The sequence below is a fragment of the Alligator sinensis genome, unplaced genomic scaffold (assembly GCF_000455745.1).
Source record: "Alligator sinensis unplaced genomic scaffold, ASM45574v1 scaffold127_1, whole genome shotgun sequence".
In the NCBI taxonomy this organism is placed as follows: domain Eukaryota; kingdom Metazoa; phylum Chordata; order Crocodylia; family Alligatoridae; genus Alligator; species Alligator sinensis.
This window is the reverse complement of record NW_005842532.1, coordinates 144,600-164,571: the sequence shown is the minus strand read 5'-3', so window position 1 is coordinate 164,571 and position 19,972 is coordinate 144,600.

Sequence of the window (19,972 nt, the reverse complement as noted above, 5' to 3'; positions counted from 1 at the left end):
AAAAGCTTCAGTCTACTCTGGCAAGCCTCATGTTGACTGCTGACTCAGGATCTCTTGGCTCTTGTCTCCTAGCTTAACCTCAACTTTGATTTTCCCTGACCCTGCTCTTGGATCTTCCGTGGAGCTTGATGTCTGGCACTTTGATTCTCCTGGCTTCTGACCTTGGCTTGCACCCCAAACTATATCTCTTGGATCTCTGCTTCAAACCCCAACCTGATGCCCTGGTAACCTGCACTCCCATCCCGCTGATCTCCTGGTTGCCCTTCAGGGGCCTGTCTACAGGCCCAGCTGCCTATATCCCTGACAAATCCTCACAGAGAGCATACATTTTCTCTCCTGCTGTGGAGAGTAGGATGTGGACAAATTGCAGTGAAGTAGGCTTAGATTTGATACCAAGAAATAATAGTGGGATAGACTGCCTACGGAAGTTGTGGAATCTCTATCACCAGAGGCATTCAAGAGAAGATTGGACAGGCATTGGTCACGAATGATCTAGACATAGCTATGCCTATGTTCTGCTGTGAGTATTTCCCATTCTTCTGAGAGGTTCGCTGACTGCCACATGGAGCCAGGAAGGAAGTATGTTCTCCTCTTGCTGCTACATACCTGGGGTAGTGGGGGCAGGGGAAGAATGGGGCTTACCTTCCTCAGAAGCATTTGATGCTGGCTGCATTCAAGGCTAGGGATTTTGACTGGGGTGTGTCAATGCTCCTGCTGAGACTTAAGTGCAGAGATTCCTGGCTGAAGGGTCTTGTTCCCCAGCTCAGACAAACTGATTGTCATATTTGGGGGCAGGAAAGAATTTTACCCCATGGTCAGATGATATGGACTTGGGGGTGGGGGGGGCATCCTTTGTAGCAGCAGGCATCTGTCTTGGTTTCTGTCCAGCGTATTGTAACAAAATTTGGAGCAGGAGGATGTTGGCTGCTGTGGTTCTCCTCCTCTATCTGTGGCAGGTTAGGGTGTTATATCTTGTGGTTGTGTGAGGGTTGATAGTGTAGTTTTGTTAATTTTGCTAATATATTAGAAAACAGATGTGTATAGGATGGTTTGGATAATAATGAACCAGCCTCAGGCAGGGGATTGGATTAGATGACCTCTAGAGGTCCTTTCCAGCCCTGCTTTTCAAAATGCCCGATGAACTTTACAACAAGCTATTGAAACCAAAGAAAGTAATGAGAGGGAGGAGAGGAGAAACAAACTCCATTGCCTTTCATAGAGTGCAAGTGCAGTGATCATCTTTAAAAGCTTTCCTGTGCGCCTTGGTAGTTAGATAGCTTCCCATCAGTTTTTCTCAGTATTCTTACTACCAAAAGACAACAGAGATAATCTTGTTACTGAAGTGAAAACTGCATAGAACTTATGACAACCCTCTGTAAAAACAAGGGGAGGCAAGAGTTGTTAAGCTAAGATATTGTCATGAATAAGAGACAAATTAGGGTTTCCTAGCGTGAATCTGCTGGTGGGTAGAAAGAAGCATATGCCATTGTACCTATAGAACTAAGTTCTAAAGATAACTCTGACATATAGCCATCACCCCAAGTAAACCCAGGCAAAAAGTACTCACCTGTGTGGTTTATTCCTTAAAATAAATAAAGGAAAGGATGAGTGGAAGAATTGGGAGAAAGGATAGCTAGGTTCCAGAATTTGTATGATTATGTTGGAGGTGTAGCTATTGCTAGCTTCACCCAACAGTTGAGCATCAGTTTGTGATTGTGAGCCATAGTATATATTCACTACTGAGGCAAAAAGTAGCATCCTTAGGTAGGACACTTCCTCTTAGTCCAGGGGTATCAAACATGTGTCCCACAAGCTGGATCTGGCTTGCAGACTCCCACCATCCAGCCCCTGCTGCTCCCTAGTTCTACGCAGACCCACACAAAGCATGACACACTCCAGACCAGCCCCAGAGGCTGGGCTTCAGATGCACACTGCACACCCCAGGCACCTTGGAGCCATGTTGCACAGGTAGGTGCTTGCAGCACAGATCCTGGAACAGCTTCAACAATCACTGTGTGCTGCACCATCTGGCCAAGGGTGTGTATTGCAGATCCCACAGTAGGCACTACGCTGCATGTAGTGCTCACCCCAGCTGGATTGTGCTACACGCGCCTCCTGCTCTGGAATGCATGCCACACATAGCACTCACCCTGGCACCTCCGGCACTGTCACATGCAGTGCCTGCTCCAGCCAGTCCAAGACTCATGCTGCATGTGGTGCTGTTACCCAAAGCCCTGGATTGGGGAACTAGTGAGTTGTTGAGAGAGGATGCTTGAGAGACAAAGGATTCCACTTCACTAATGCAGGTTTATTTAGCAGCTAGCACATACTTCTGTACACAGAAATATACTAGTTACTTTGCAAGCCAATCTTGCTCCCTCTCCTGTTGATCAAACAGTTCAGGGTCTTGCTCGGGTGGTCAGGAGCATAGTTCTAATGACCCTTTTTCCCCAAACTGTTTTATACCTTTTGTTACTTGCATAGTCGTTCTTTTTACCATGACTATTGCTATTGCTACTGGCCATTTCTAGGTTATTTGCATAATTGAGTTTTCACTGTTGAGTATTTTTTCTAAAACCCTGTATGCATAAAGACACCCAGACAGGCAGGTTTATCACACTTTCTCTTTTTCTGAACATCTTCTTCTCACTGTCCTTGACAAAGGTTCTATTTTGACAAACTTGAAACTGCTTTGTTCAGCTTTAACTAGTTAGTGGCTTTTTCACCAGCCCAGTTGTTATGCAACACCTCGCAGGAGTGGACACTGGCAGTTTTTATGGTTACAGCACCTGTAAGCACTGTGCAGTGCAGGTCCAGGACCATCTGGAGCAGGTGCTATGTGCTGTGGTTCCTAGAGCAGGCACTGTGTGGGGCACAGCTTGGCCAGGGCACGCACTGCATGCAGTGTGATGCTCACTCCAGCTGTTCTGGGATTTGCGCTACATGCTCCTGGTTGAACCGCACCACAGACAGCATCTCTTCTGGCCACAGCAGGATCTGGACTGTACACAGTGAGCAAGCACTAGATTCAGTATTCTGGGGGATGGGAGAGGGTCCATGGGCCTAATCTGGCACATGGAACAGTCCTGTGCCACATAGGGCCAGATACTTTTGATATTCCTGCCTTAGTCTGTCACAGTATTATGCCTTCACAACCATAAATAGGCAAAGTGAGAATGCGGGTTGTTTCGATTTTGGTCTGAGGTGGTTTGAAACTGAAAGTAAACTTTCTTTTGTCATTCAGGGTTGCCAAGTGTATGATAATTATTTTGTTTCTATGATAATGTCAACACTTGTACAATGAAATAATACTAAAAGTGTTCAAAATGTACAATCATTTTTGAGGTAGTTAAATGATGCAGCATATGCAAAACCCAAGTCACTCTCAGGGAGTCTTAACCAACTTCCAGGTTTCCTGTCAGCACTTTTTTATGACCATTTGCCTCAAAATGAAGAAACGCTTTAACTTTGAGGGCCCAGTTCTCCCTCCCTCACTCACTGGTGAGTTAAAGTAAGGAATACGAAGTAAATAAGAAGATGACTTATTGGCATACTTTTTTCTTTCTTTTTTTTCAGTGTACAATCATTTTCCAGAAAATACAATAATTTGAGCTTCCAATATGATAATTTCATATTTAACACCTGGCAAGGCTCTTTTCATTTCCAGTATGTAAAACAAAATGTTTTCAAAAAGTGCTTCCTAGGATTGTATAGCTGCCAGGCTCTGGGACAGCCCTGATCCAGGGGCTTCTGGACTTCTAGACTCCTGAGCCAGCTAGCTCAATTGGGGAAAGGCTTCAGATCCCCAGTCTGGGAGCAGTTCAGACAGCAGGGCAGCAAACCCTGAAGGCAAATCCAAGACTTTCCAGGCTTCAAGTCCTTACTTTGGCAGGAGGCCTAGAAGCCCAGATATCCCTCAGGCTTCCCCGTGCTTTTAGGCTGCCAGTTTCACGGTTAAGACCCTGGAAGTCCTGGCTTGGCTGGCTATCCCAGAACTGCAAACTCTGGAAGCATGAGGAATATACATTAGTCCACTTGGCAGAACTGCCCCAGAAGCCCTGCCAGATCCTGGAATCCAGGAAGGATTGCATGAGAATCTTGCTTTTGATTTGTTGAGGCTGCACAGAGTCTAAAATGTTTAAGCTGAAATTTTGAACAAGTTGGAAGAGAGACTAATTTCACTACATAGAAGTAATAACAATGCTAGGGTCTTGTGAATGCAGCATTCATTCCTGCCTGTGGCAGGGGGGTCAGGCTAGATGACCTGTTTAGGTCCCTCCGGACCCTAGCTACTATGAAACTATAACTATGAAAAAAGAGGAGAAAGAACCAAACAAGACACATGGGAACATTAGGACACTAGCAATGAAAGCAGAAAAGGATTTTATGTACTTTTTAATGGGTGCATCTACATGTTACTATTATCATGGAGCAATACATTCGTGTGCATATCACACCAAAGTTTATTGCTTCCGGGTGTCGCGTCTTCACGTGCACCCAGGACCGCAGCATGTTGAGCCCGGTCAGAGCAGCCGCAGCTGGCAGAAGGCCTGGGGGACAATGTAGACATGCCCAATGAGGAGCAATCAGGAAGATATAACACCATTGAGAGTGGAATATGCAAGAGGTAGAATCATAACTGGTGGCAAAGAAGCTGATGAAGAAGCAATGAGGCATGGAAGAAATCAGGGGGCTCAGCAAAATGAGACAAGATATGAGCAGCCACTTCTTAATTTGTTAAGTATTAGAACAGGTTCTGATCAAATGAAGGAGGACATGGCTAAGATATGACCATACTGACAAAAGAAGCGTGCTCTGAACTAAAGTGGTATTTATTTAGTAGAGGAATGCATTCATGTTGTTGGAGATGCTCGTGTCCAGAATGCTTCTGAGAGATAAACCTTTCCTGAAACCTTAGGAAAACACGCCATATGAAACAGGGGATTGTACAGAGGAATCTTGTAAAAAGGGGGTAGGAAAGGTTGGGGAAGTCATCTCAGTAATGAAGAAGCATGTTGCCAAGAAAGAAAGCAAAACAATGCTTTCTAGTTCTAGATGCAAGTTAAGTGGAACTGCATTGCATAAAAATTTGGGTTTAAGGCTATGGTCTTCACCATAGCCTTAAAGAGGCTATGGTGAAGACCATAGCCTCTTTAAGGAAGAGGAAGAGGAGTTGCACATTATGTAAAAGAAGCATATGATTGCTCAGAGCTCCAGTATGAAACGGGAAACAGTCCTGTCAAAAGTCTCTGGGTTAGGGTCAGAGGAGAGAGTAACAAGGCTGATGTCATGATGGGAGTCTGTTATAGACCACCAGACCAGGAAGAAGTGGTAGATGAGGCTTTCTTCAAACAGCTAGCGGAAATTTCCCGATCACAGGCCCTGGTTCCCATGGGGGACTTCAAACACCCTGACATCTGCTGGGAGGGCAATACAGCAGTATGCAGGCATCCAGGATGTTTTTGGAGAGTGTTGGGGCATTCGGGGGATTTGATAGCAGTCCTCAACTACCTGAAGGGTGGTTCCAAAGAGGATGGAGCTAGACTGGTCTCACTGGTGGCAGATGACAGAACAAGGAGAAATGGTCTCAAGTTCCAACAAGGGAAGTTTAGGTTAATTATTAGGAAAATTTTCTCACTAAGAAGGTAGTAAAATACTTGAACAGGTTACCCAAACAGGTTGTGGAATCTCCATTCTTGGAGGTTTTTATGACCTGGCTAGACAAAGCTTTGGCTGGGATGATCCAGTTGGGGATGGTCCTGCTTTGAGCAGGGGTTGGACTAGATGATCTCCTGGGGTCCCCTCCAACCCTAATTTTCTATGATTCTATGCAACACAGAGAGGCTGTCCATGCCACTGGTGGCACCCATACTGCAAGATGGCTACCTCTAGATTACAGGGCTCTTGCTGTCTCTCCCAATTCTGTGATTTTTTTACCTCCTTATTTCTAACACAAAAGGTGTTGCTAAACCCAGAATTTTCCTTACTTCTTATCACACAGCCTAATGCCTACCAAAGGTGACTCCCCATAGATTTTTAATTTCATCCTTTTTGTAGGAGGAAATTAGTTATAATTCTCACATATTTTTTCTTCTCCATAGAAGTACTTCCCCCTTTCCTATTTCCAGTTTATTCCTAGTTGCTGTAGGTAGACCAAGTAACAGGTTCCACCCTAATACAAAAGCTCCTTCAGTAAAACCCCATTTTGTACTTACCATATTTACTTGACTACAAGATGACCCAATATATAAAATGATCCCCCAACAGCAGCAGTTCAAAAATAGACAGTGTTTACAGTGTGGTTTCCTTGTACATGAATGTATGACAAGAAACATTTCCCCCCATGCTGATTGGGGGGGGACCTCATCTTGCATTCAAGTAAATATGATACATAATTCACAACACCACCACCATTAAAAATGGCTAACCTGTAAGACTGTATTTCAGCAAAAGTGCTGGGTATAATGTTAGAGTTCACAACAGGTCCCAAAACACTGATCCCAGCTCACTATTCATTTATCTTCATTTCAGCTGTAATGTTGCAAGCCAGCAACATACAGAACCTTGAATAATTCATGCTTTTTTCACTGTGCACAGATACTTTCTGTGCTGTTACACATCTTTACTTTTAAAATAAGATTGATATATTTACTTTTCTTCAGAAAGACCAGTTATGATCAGTTTTCAAAATAAGAATAACAATCCAGATCCTGTAGATGATGTCTTATGCAATATAGTCTATACACGTTAGTAATATGTGCCAGTTTCTGTATTATTATGGGACAGTGATAATATATAAACCATAGCAGTAGCCTGAAGAGGGCTAATGAAGGAGCTTATTACCTCTGACAGCTGTGATCAAGCAGCTGATTAGAAACAGGTGCTGGAAAAGCATGAAGTCCAGATGGAATAAAGGTAGCACATGCAGAGGCTGGAGGTTGTTGGTTGTGCTCGAATCCTTAATGTTCTAGGCCGAGAGTTGCAGAAGAAATAGTGTGTGGAGAAAGACTGGCAAACAGAAAAGGTAGGAATCAGCCTAGGAGAAAAAAGGGAACCGTCTTCAAGTGTTAATACAGGGTCCCTGGGCTAGAAACAAAAGAGGAAGATGTTTTTGGGTTCTCTTCACCTGCTTCCGTTCCTGCAGCTGGAGTAATGATCATGGAGATAAAGGGATAGAGAATAATGACCTACAGAATGGGGGAGGCCTGAAGCTGGATGTATGGTACTATAGACTTTGGAGAGAAAATTTTGAACTCCATTCAGAAGCATGAAGCCTTAAGCTGCACACATAACCAGGTACATAGGAACAAAAGAAGTGTTATGGCCAGAGCTAGCCATAATAATGTTCTATGGACACTGCTTAAGCTTTTTTGGTAGTGATGTACAACTAGCCAATAAAAAAAATCACAAATGCTTTTAATATGTTTGTATTTGTATACTCCCCATGTGTACCTCGCATGGCCAGCTTGTATCTGTTCCTTTATCCAGTTGTTGACTAGGCACAATATTGAAAATGTACATTTAGGTACAAGTCCAAACTCCATTAATTGGTAAGAGGAATCTATAGATTGCAGCCATGTTGGTCTAATTCTTTGGGTAAATTCAATATCTTTTATTAGACCAACTAAAAATGTTGATCTAATAAGTGATATCAAATTTGCCCAAAGAACCTTGCCTACTTTGTTTTGGTGCTCTTCTCTTTATGGCAGACGTCTTAGGTACTCCAGTTTTCTAGATGACTTGCTATTGGGGATATAATACATAATCTTCCATAATCTGCTACTTAATACTTAGATCCTGTCAGCACTCTGAGGAATAAAATATGATCCTGATGGTACACTTCCATGTTTCTGATAGTTGACTTTTTTACACTGTTCTAAATCTCATAGTCATTAGAAATCCTTTATTTTTACTTGGATTGTTCAGTATATTTTTCTACTGTTTTGTTTCGATGGGTTTTAAGGGTGTCAGGAAATAGGAATCTGACCCCCCAGACAGCTATTTTCCAGCCAAATAAATATAATTTTCAGGAAGCTTTTATTTATATTCAGGCTAGGTCATTCCTCTGATGTATTCATCTCCTACTCCAAATATTATACCTGGAAACATTTATATTTTGATAACCTCATGAGGCCTGTCCTGAATGCATCATCTTCTAGATGTATTGTATTGCTTTGTCTTGCAAGATGATACTTTACTAGGGGGAAAAAAAGGTAGATTCAATGCCAGAATAATTATTTCACTTTGTCTGAAAATCCCAAATATATTTGCTTTCCTCCAGTGGGGGTATATGATACTTTTTGGTGCCACTTTCTATGTTGAGGCAGCAGCAATAACAATGCCACCCGACTTATATTACATTTACTTATATTGCTTAGAGAACAAGACTCTAATGAACTAGATACTCAAGCAGAGAAAAATCCCTGCTCTACTTTCTAACAGTTATTTCTCTCCAAAACCTGTAATTGCATCATCTTATAAAATCAGACATTTTCTCTCTTCTGTCACATGTCTATTTAGCTGTTTCATATTATGATTCAGTTTTGTCACTCGACTGCATTCATGGATTATGTGTGTCATTTAAGTTTTTCCTTTTGTCATGGCATGCCCTCAGAATTTACTGCATCTCTCTTAATAAGATTACCCAGTAGATATGCAATCCTTTCAGCACTGAGCTGTGCCATGTGGGCAATCCCACTTCTACTGCTTTGCCATACTAAGGGATGAAATTTACCCCTAACCTACTTGTATCCTTGTTCTTTGAACTGATTTTTTTTTTAATCTCACTTGGCAACCATACTGATTCAAAGTTACAACTTCACCATTCAATCTCTTACCCACTTGCCACTTTCCCTTCACTCATGGTCACAATTACAAGTCTTGACTTGCAATGCTCAGTAGGCCAGGTGCTTGTTTGTTACAAATATAACAGTTGATCATCACTACCTGATATTTCACTGGCTTAATATAAAACTTTTTTATACAGAAAAATTAAACTGCTGTGCTGCAAATCAAAATACTATATTTCATAATTTTTGGCAATTCATACTTCTACTATTTTTTCTTTTACCCCATGGTGTATAATAAAGTAAAATGTATTCTCTTACTTGAGCACTAATGCTGTTTGTTTCAATATTATTTGGTCTGATTGATGGTGAGAGGTGGCCCTATTTGACATACCACTTTGCTAAATTCTTGCTAAACCTGTGTCCCAGGGGAGCTGGGGTTGCAGGAGGGCCCCAGGCCAAAGGAGAACCTAACTTACCTCCTGCAGAGCCCAAAGAGCAGGAGGAGACGCACGTGGCGAGACCGCCATCACAGCTGATCAGCCGTGCTTATATTCAGCTGCGGCCGAGCAGCATGGGCGGGAGACGCTGCCCGGTGGAAATAAGAAGCTGCCCCAAGGATGCGGCGGGGGGGCAAACGAACAGAGGCTTGAGGAGACAGCCCTCACCCAGAGGGGCTCAGCTGCTGCGTCAGGCAGCATGGAAAGTCAGGGGCGGAGTGAGGAGAGGCTCCGATGGAGTTGGCAGCGATGCCAACAAGAGAGCCGGCAGGGAAGTCGGCAGTAACGCCGGCGGAGAAGCCGGCAGCGACGCCAACAACAGAGCCGGCAGGAAAGCCTGCAGCGACATCAGTGGAGAGGCCGGCGGCGAAGCTGACAGCGGAGCTGACGGAGGTGGCAGGGATGTCGTCCGCAGAGGCAGCAGCAAAGTCAGAAGTGTTCCAGCAGCTACACGTGCAGCAGAACTGGCAGCAGCACCCGTGGAGGAACCGGATACAGATGCAGAGAGAGCAGCATCGGGGCAAGCCGGCACTGAGACCAAGGAGTGAACCTGCAGCAAAAGCCTCGGAGAGGAGGTAACAGGGGCGTGGCCGGTGGGGCCCTACCGGGTGTCGCCGAAGGGTGACTGAAGACCCAAGGAGGGACAAAACCAGTGACGGGCGGGGCCCACTACAACCCTAGGATAAAGGCTGGGACTCAATGCCCGAGTAGGGCAAACCACTAGGGTTGAGTAGTTTGGCACAGGGGGATCCACGGGGCCCACAGGCCAGGGGCATCCTTCGTTGCCTCCTGGCCCTGTAGCTTTAGTACTTCAGCTATCACGGTGGTAGGGAATTGCACGTTAAGTCACAGGGTGGATGGGTTAGGGTGTCAGGATTTCGGATCGGTGGGACACGGTCCAAGGACTTTGGAGCCCGCACATCAAGGCACAAAGATACTGGCACATAGCTGGCAGGTCGCGGGAAGAGGTCAGGCAGAGCAGTGAACGCCTAGGGGGCCCGAGGACCGGCGACCCAAGGTGGCGAGTGGCCGGGGTGTAGCGGAGGTCGAAGCCCCGTGAGTGCCCGCCGGGAGGCTGCCTCAAAGGGGAACCCCTCCACTGAGGTAACATTCAAATTTGTGGCAGGAGAGTCAAAGGGATCCCCTGACATCAGCTGGGGTAGTCTTTGGGGTCCACCCGCAAGCCCAGGACAGGCACGATCAGTTGTCTGGGCTAAGGCCGCACGAGAGCGCCTGATCGAACAGAGGTGGGCACAACCTGAACTAGAACTCAAAATAGGTATAAAGATTCAGCTAACTTCTTGCTACCTTTGGGGGCAGATCCTGTATTACCCGAGTACAATATGAGACTTGGATATGCAAGCAGTGCAAAATTCTTTCCCTGAAGTGGTAAAAAATAATGAGTGTAGTGTTACCTTATTTAGGTTAATATCCAAGTATAATGCAAAGTAAAGTGGACATTACTATAAAATGCACTGAGCTGGCAGTTTAACATTACAGAGGCCTGCACTGATGTAGGATTATATCAATCCTAGCAAAGTTCTGTAGCAGTAGAATGAATGTAGACCAGGTTGGGATGGTGCAAAATTAGGTTATTTATTTAAAACTGTCTCTCATGCCTCCAGAAAATTTCAGTTTTCAAATGTATACAAAGATTACCTTAGTATAAGTTTGCTATATTGTCTTTCCTGACAATTAGAAGTGGAGAAAAAAATGGGTCCTTTTGATTCCATTATAAATTCTGAATTTGTAGCTTTTAGCTAAGAAGAAAGGGAGACCACTGAAAATGAAATTCCTGCTTAGAAGGTTTTGTGGGAACCCTGCAGGAAATCTGCTTTATCATATACTGCTGCTTGTTCGGAGGTCTATTAGAATCATAAAAGAAGCTGAAGATCCCTCAGCAATGTGCCTCAGGATAGATACGTAGGGATATGAGGAGTCTTCTGGACTCGCATTTAAATTGAAGGCATAAGGACAAAAAGTCTTTGTTTTGTTCCAACCGGGCAACACAAATGAAAAATCTCCTAAGGTGAAACAACAGAACTTGCCCTGGTGTATTATTACACCATATCCTTTTGGCACAACAATTAGAAGAATTCATCAGCAAAGCAATAATCAGAAATTGAAGTCTTATAAAGTCAGAATGCATGATGTCAGAGTACCTGCTACACAGATCCATGCTCCATAAACCTCTTACGTTTTAAGTTATATTTCTTCCTTTTCTCCCTTTCCACCTTCTCTGTTTTTCCTGTTTCTGTGTTAAAAGAATAAACTTAATTTTACCTCTTCCAAAACCTTCTATTGTGTGGGATTTTTTTTTAAACCATCAAAACAGAAGTAACCTACAAGTTTGTTTGTTTATTTGTTTTAAACTTCCATTCTTATCTGTGGCGCTCTGCAATTCACCAATATCTCATAGCTTATAACAATAGATAAAATAGTTGCAGATGTCATGTGTACACACGCTGTTAAGAAGATGGACTCTCAATTAACAAATGGACTTTAAATACAGTAGAATGGATGAAAGCTATTGTCTAAACAACATTTCATGAGGTCCTTTTTCCAAACCCAGCTATTTACAAATATATACTGAATGGCATTAACCACTTCTGGGCACTTTTACACATGCTCTGACGTGTTCCAATTAGAATGTGTTGGAGCAGACCCGATTGATTGCTGTAATCAGAATACTCCAGTGTGCTGCAGTGTCTCGTGTATCCAGAGTCCCTGTGTTTCAAAATGGCAGCAGGAGCACTTTAACTAAAGCTAATTCAATTAACTTTAGTCAAAGCGCCCCCACTGACATTTTGAAATGCACATGCTGAATACACAAGATATTGCAGGCATGTTAATTAAAGTGCCTCCTGAGAGTTACTCTAACCCACCCCCCTGGAGCCCATGTATAGGTGGCTCTTGTCTATAGGCCTGCTAAATAGTCCATTAAAGGCCTACAAAGGACTACTTTGATTTTGGTGATTTATTAAACAGTAAAATTTAAAACAAATGAACAAAAGATTCACCCTTCTGAAGTTGATTTATACTTGGCTTTCCAGGGCTTTTTACCTTTGAGTACAAACAAGAAAAAAGAAAACACAACTTAACCATATCCTTTGATTTATAAGCAAATCAGTTACAGCTATAGCGAACAGTGCTTCCTATGTCTCCATCTACTCTAGAGCTGTCCTGACTCTTCTAATGTTGGGAGGCCTAGTTTAGACAGGCTGCCAGGTAGTACCATAACCACTTTGATCAGTTTGAAATAGCTGTGCTTAAAGCAGGTACAATTGACAGCATATTCACAATGGTTTGTGGCTTCAGTGGTTCATCTGTGCAATCTGTACTCTTTCTCTCTTTTTTTTTTCCTTCTGGCCCTTTATATCATGCTTCATCCAGTGTTTGCCTTTTCTGCAGAAACCTGGATCTAAGACTCAGTCTGAAACAGTAGCTGTCTGGTGTTGCTAGCCTAGCTACTTGTAGGCACGCAACCCAGAGTGTCAAATTTTGGTACAGTGATTGCTTGAGAAGAGGCACAGGTGTTCAAAAGGAAGGTCAAGGAAGGAACGGTGGCCACCCCATGTTGTGATAGACCTGGGCATGGCTGCTTTAACCAGGTGGTGGTTCCTTCAGGGGACCAATCATCTGAAGGTTTGACCTATATTTTTGTGAACACCATTCCCTATAAAGCTGAAGGGCAAGACCTTGAAAACGGAAATGCCTTCCATTCATATCAGTGCAAAATGGATCATCTGCCTGGTGCAAAAGAATGAGCTTATACTTTTGGAGAGATTCAATGGTTTGCTTTTGTTCCTGGTTTAGAAGTGGGAAAGGTTGGTGGCAAATGTTTCCCAGGTCTGGCATAGTTGCTAATACTGGCCCAGACTACACAGTAATCTCAGTAAAGAAGGCAACATTTTTTTTCCCAGGCTCAGAACAAATCAGAGGACAGAACTGTGGTACAACTGGTACATTTGAGAGCTGTTTACATTTGAGATAATATTTACATTATTGCTCAACAAAAGGGCTCCTATGAAACTGCTTTGAAGGGTTCTATATTTACTAAAGGCAAATATTTTTTTTTCTCTTCCAAGCTGGAAATAAAATGCAAGGAGTTTCTTGGAGACAGTACAAGCAATTGTTTTGTGAAACAAAATGTCATTGGCTGTTAGGATGGCAGTGTCCAACAAAATGCAACATTACTTCCTTCTTTAACTGCACAGTGCCAATAATGTGTCCTTGCTTACTTCTTAGTGGACATGTCTACACAAAATACTTTTATGTGCAGCAGACTAATTTGTTGCGCAGTAAAGCAGCACTATCTACACATGCACAGCAATTAGGGTGCAGTAGACTAATGGACTATGCTGCTGGATACTCCTATCACATACAAGTGGTATCTGGCAGCACAATTAATTACTGTGATTAAACACACCTGTAGATGGCGACATTGGGATTAGTTCACTCCATTTTAAATTGAGCTGGAGTATATTTAGTTGCATTAACTGCATGTGTAGATGCACCCAGTATATCTGATGCACCCAACATGATTTTATGGAGGTTCACAGAACCTCCATAAAATCAGCTAACAGCTAATGAAACAAATTAAAATGCACATAGACAAATATATGGGTCTATATAACTAAAGGGAGAAGGTGCTGTTAAATTGGAATTCTGGGAACAGTAGTTACTATTAATTTTGGTAATTATCATGATCTAAATGCATTGCAAAAACACATTCCTGACATAAAAAAAGGGGGGGGAGGTTCATGTGCACACGCACACACACATGCACACACACTTAAATGTTTGTTCCTCTCCACCAAAAAAACATAAATCTATGTGAAGGTGATGTTAAGGTTGCAGATGGATATTATATTTCTTCTCTAGCCTCTGATATCAAAGCTACCAATCCTGGAAACCCAGAGTTAAAGTTTAGCTACAAGAAAATAAAATCTTAGAGTACTGTAATTCACAAGCAGCTAAAAACTGTTTTTGATTGAGATGTCAGCTTCCATTTGTTTCACCTTTGCAGGGAGAATATATATATAAAAAAATCTACGCACCAAAGAAGGCTGTTTTTTTATCACTTGTTTCATCTATATGTGTGACACAAAGTGACTCTGCTCTATTGTTACTCCTTGTCCTAGAAGTGCATGATGTAGGAATATAAGTTTGATGCACATAAATGACACTAATTATCAATTGGCTTCCACAGAATTGTAGTCATTGATCCTGTTTGCTCCTGGCATGTTACAAATGTAGGTAACTCGTTGCCTTCAGCATGCTCTGCATCTCATCCAGAACTACTTTTATCCATTGGTCTGTGACACGTGAATATTCCTAGGCAATGAAAAACAGGAGAAATGTAAGTTGGCTCCATCTGCAGTAATTATTTACATTGGAATTTAGTCAACACGTCACTCTTGCAAAAGGTATCATTTTTAATAATAGTGAGGGGTCAGGTTCCCATGCCTTCTGGAGTATGCCCAGAGCTGATGGAGTATTTGGGCCAGGGCTCAACAATTGTTTGAATGCCATTAAATGGATTCTTTTTTTGCCAACTTTGCAACATGGTTAAATTGAGACAGATTTTCATGGGCAAGACTATGGGCACTGAAAAAAGTCACATCCCAGAAAAAAAAAAAAGTTATAACTTAAGTTTTGGAGTTCTGAGCTTCTCAAGGAAAAGATCAACAAAACTTAAGATGGCAAAACAACACTATGTTCCTTAGCCTCATAGTCAGAAATGGCTGAACCATTTCAGCAGAGCATTTCCAAATAAAAAAGTTTACTCTGGAGGCAATGCCCACCATGGAAGAATTTAGCCCAAACAGTTAGTTTGGCAAAGTTCAACCAAATGGAAAAACAAAGTCTTATAAAAAGGGTTTAGACCATAGGTAATGTATAGGGAGGACACAGGGTGGGGGGCACATGCCCCCCCATGAGATTGGCCCTTGCCAAAGTGGGGAGCACTGGCTGGTGCCCTCCGTGAGAAGTGCTGGTGGCACTTCTAGTTTTGCCGGCAGCACTTCCATTTTTGAAGCCGGTGTTTCTGAGGTCAGCAATCAGCCACTGTCCCTCCCTCCCCCATCAGTTGGCAATTGGCCACTGGTTCCCCCCCCCGCCCCGAGTTAAAAGGCAGCAGTTGCCCATGTTTTAGACAACTTTAATGAGAGGATCTATGTAGCTTTGGCTATATGAAAACTTCCTTTGGACAGAACAAGGAACAATGGTCTCAAGTTTCAGCAAAGGAAGTTTAGGTTAGATATAAGGAGAAACTTTTTCATAAGGAGGGTAGTAAAGCACTGGAACAGGTTACCCAGAGACGCTATGGACCTTGGAGGTTTTTAAGACCTGGCTGGATGAAGACTTGGCTAGGGTGATATATTTAGGGATGGTCCCACTTTGAGCAGGGGGTTGGAACTAGATAACCTCCTGAGGTCCCTTCCAACCCTAATTTTTTATGCCTCTATGTTATTTTATTTTCTTAGAGTATTTAAGTTGAACTGAACAGAACCTAGGTTGAATTGACCCAGAATGGTTTCTTGCCTAAAGCATTCTTGATGGCATATTATGAGAAATGATATGGTATGCTCTTCTCTAAAAAGCCATGAATTTGTAAACATAATATCTGCTATGCAATCATTAGATTGGACTCCTAGCTTCATTATGAGATAAAAGAATCTCAAACTCTAAATGTGTATTCTTAGGATGTAGCTCTTCTTCACATGACTTTTTCAGTATGAGAAGCAATGTTTTGTGAAATTGTTTCAGTTTTGCAGGTGAGAAGGTAAAAATAGGTAGAAGGCAAAGAACTGTGACACATACTTTAATCCCTGCCACAGAACTTCAGAAAATAAGTAACTCCATACTCTAGTCTGCCTCAAATATTTACAGTAGCCATGAGTTAAGAAACTATTAGTTAATCTTTCACAAGTCTTGTCAATGTCTGCATTGTCAGATCATAGGAAATAGTATCCTTTTAGTTCTCAGTAAAACCTCCCATAGAGCAGAGTGCAAGATCATTTTGGTTAAGTTCAGACAGTCAAAAAGCTGAAGGCTGAACCAATTCAGTCCTCTCAGGTTAGTCTAAGCTGCGTAGATTGAACTGATAACAAGGGCATTTATACACATACTTTTCTGTCCCGGCACACCGGAGATCTGCTGCTCTGTGTTGTGTGCAGTTGTATAAGTGGTGAAATGCACATCAGTGTGCAGAAAATGGCAGTGGTGCACTTTTGAACTAAAGCACATTCTGTGTTTTAGTTCAAAAGTGCACCACCGCCATTTTCTCAGTGCTGATGTGCATTTTACCACTCATACAACTGCAAACATAGCAGTGCCAGGCACTTTTCAAAATGCCCAGAGCTGTGATGCTTACATGTGTAAAAATGTCCCAAGTGAACAGAGGCAGATAAGGCTCTTTGGGTAAATCTGATATCTTTTGTTAGACCAACTCCAATAGTTTGAAAAATTCTTCTTAGCAAGCTTTTAGGCACAAACACCCTTTGTCAGGCTGAAGGAAGCATCTGCAGATGGTCTGTGCTCTTCCTGCATGGAGTGGTAAAGCAGCCAGAGGCTAGTATGTATGCAAGAAAGTCAGTCAGTTTAAATGTAAATTGAGGTGGTCATTAAGTATCAGACAAGTGGGGTGGAGGGAGAAAGAGGGACTGAACGTAGCAGTAGTCAAAGGATGAGAGAAAGAAGGTGGGGGGAAGGGAATGAGAATAGCTGGTAAAAAGTGGAGGGTTTACCTGGGCAGTTAGATGTTTGGCAGGTAATAATGTATCATAAATCCAATGTCTATATTTAGCCCATGATTTGTTGTATCCAGTAGATTGATGAAGTGGAGTTCATAGGCTTATCTGTGAAAGGTATTTTGTAAATTCCCTTTGAGGATTAGAACTGAGAAACTGGAGAGAGGATTGGTTTTCTTGTGAGAAATGTGCCCCCACAGGTAATTGGGTATTATTGTCTTTGATAGATTTTCAGTGTCTGTTCATTCTGGTGCGCAGTTGTTGTTTAGTTTCTCCTGCATATTTTCCATTAGGGCATTTGATGCAGTGGATGAGATATATTACATTTCTGGAGGTGCATGTGTAAGATCCAGGAATAGTGATGGTTCTGTTGTGGGGTATAGTAATTGTGGGGATGGTGAAGATGTGTTGGCAGGTTTTACATTTCTTTTGATTTCAGAAGTGATTCTAGAAATGCAGTCACATGCCTGCAGTAGCCCAGGCCAGACGCTGGAGGGTATGAGAGCATGCCTCCCTGCTCAGCTGGAGCAAACAGCTTAGGCGAAGGCTAGCCCACCCACTCTGCAAGGTGGAGTTTGCAGGGGAGGTGAAAAGCATCCTGGGATGCTTGGGGACAGCTGGAGCCCTTGGGTTTGGGGAATGCTGGGGAGCCAGGCAGAAAGCATTTGTGCAGTGTGTGGTGGAGCAGGGGCTGGAGTGGGAGGGAAGACACACCTGCTCACTGCTGCTCCTGTCTCCAGCAGATTCAAGGCAGAGGGAGCCCCAGAACTACTCCTGACCTGCTCCAGCTGGGAGTGGTGGGGGATCAGCTATATAGCAAGCCATTCTCAGCCAGGAACAGAAGCAGCAGTGCATAGGTTCCTCTCTCCAGGAGTGGCTCTGGGGCTCCCCCTGCACCTGGGTCAACCAGAGACAGTGTCAGTGACAGTGGAAAGGGGATGCGGCTACATAGCTGCAACTTCTCTTGCCTCGATCAGCTGCTGTGGAAATAAAGCAGCAATTCAGTATCGCTGAACAATCCTACAAAGCAATTTATTGAAGACTAGGAAGAATGGTATATTGTAACAAAAGGCTTCTGAGGAATTTGTAAGTAGGCAAAATATATACTAGTTACTTAAACTGGAAATTAGCCAGGGCACAATGCTCAACAATTCTGTGCAAAAATATATTTTAATAACCATGAATACTCATGACTTCAATCTGTCTTCTCTGCAAATCTATACTTGCATCATCACAATCCTCCCTACGCAATATTGGAGCATCAGTTCACACTGAGTGCTCTTCGAAATGCCAGTACTACTTCCTGCGGCACTATTGCCAGGGGAAACCCTGAGCAGATCAAGAGTGACTACAGGGCTCTGGGTGCAAGGGTGAAGGGGATAGGGGCTCAGGTGGTGTTCTTTTCAATCTTTCCAGTCAAGGGAAAGGGCCTGGGCAGAAATGGGTGCATCCTGCAGATCAATGCCTGGCTCCACAGGTGATGTTGACAGCAGGGCTTTGGCTGCTTTGACTGCAGGATGATGTTCCAAGAAGGATTGCTGGGAAGAGATGGGATCCACCTGATGGAGAGAGAGAAGAGCATCTTCACAGACAGGCTCACTAACCTAGTGAGAAGGGTTTCACAAACTATGTTTGCCGGGGGATGGAGACCAAAGCCCTGAGATAAGTGGGGAAGTGGGTGACCTGGAGGAAGAGCAAGTAGGAGGGAGAAACAGGCGAGGTGTTCTCATTCTTCCTGAGAAATCCAGGCAATTGTCTATGCCATGACCCAAAAGGCATGATTGTGTGTGTGCTTCGGCACCAGAATTATCCCCGCCAAGTTGCAGAGCATTGCACAGGAGAGTTTCCTGTTGCAGAGGAAACCCTGGTGCAGGGACGAGTTTCCCGACTTTTCTGCAGCTAACGATTGGCCTGTTAGCCGTATAAAAGGCTTGAGCGGTTTCCGCCCAAGCCGAAGAGGACTCCACATCCATCTCGTGGGGACTCTGGGTACACGGCAGGGTAATAGAAACCCTGTGTGAGATCCAGAGGAGCTTGGCGGCCTGATCCACCGCCCACCTCTTCCCATCTTCAAGCGCGACTTTTATAAGACGTATCTACGATTTCCATTTTGGTGACTCGTTCACCCAGAGCATCCGGAGCTCTGCACCGTGGAGCCTAGCAACCTCCACGAGACCGTCTGTGTTGTCTGTCTGTAACTGCAACTCAATCAAGTTTTCCAGCCTACGCCACTGCCATCTCGGTGTAAGTAAGCAATCTTTAAAACTACCGATACGCGTTTGTGCCTAATTCCAGCTCGACGGCCTTCCCACTCCAACCCGGCGTGCCCGGGCTGTTGGCCACAGCCCGCGTGCAGCACGGAAAAGGGCTCGGGTCACTCCCGGCCCGCACAGTCTAGTTACCTCAAGTGTCTGTACATGAATGCAAGGAGCCTGGGAAGCAAGGAGGAAGAACTGGAAGTCTTTGCACAGTCACAGAACTATGGTGTGACTGGAATAACAGAGACTTGGTGGGATAGCTCACATGACTAGAGCACTGTCATGGATGACTACACACTGTTCAGGAAGGGTAAGCAGCGGAGAGGAGGAGGAGTTGCACTTTATGTAAAAGAGCCATCCTGAGCCATAAAAGAGCTCAGAGCTCCAGTATGAAACTGGAGAGAGGCCTGTCAAAAGTATCTGGGTTAGGGGAGGAAGAGAGATCAACAAGGGTGATGTAATGGTGGGGGTCTACTATAGACCACCACACCAGGAAGAAGTGGTGGATGAGGCTTTCTTCAAACAGCTAAAAGAAGTTTCCTGATCACTGGCCCTGGTTCTCTGTTATTCTAATCATGTCATATTTCTGTGACTGTGTAAGGACTTCCAATTCTTCCTGCTTGTGTCCCAGGCTCTCCTGCTCACCTCCTCCCACAGTTTGGGGAAAAGGGGAC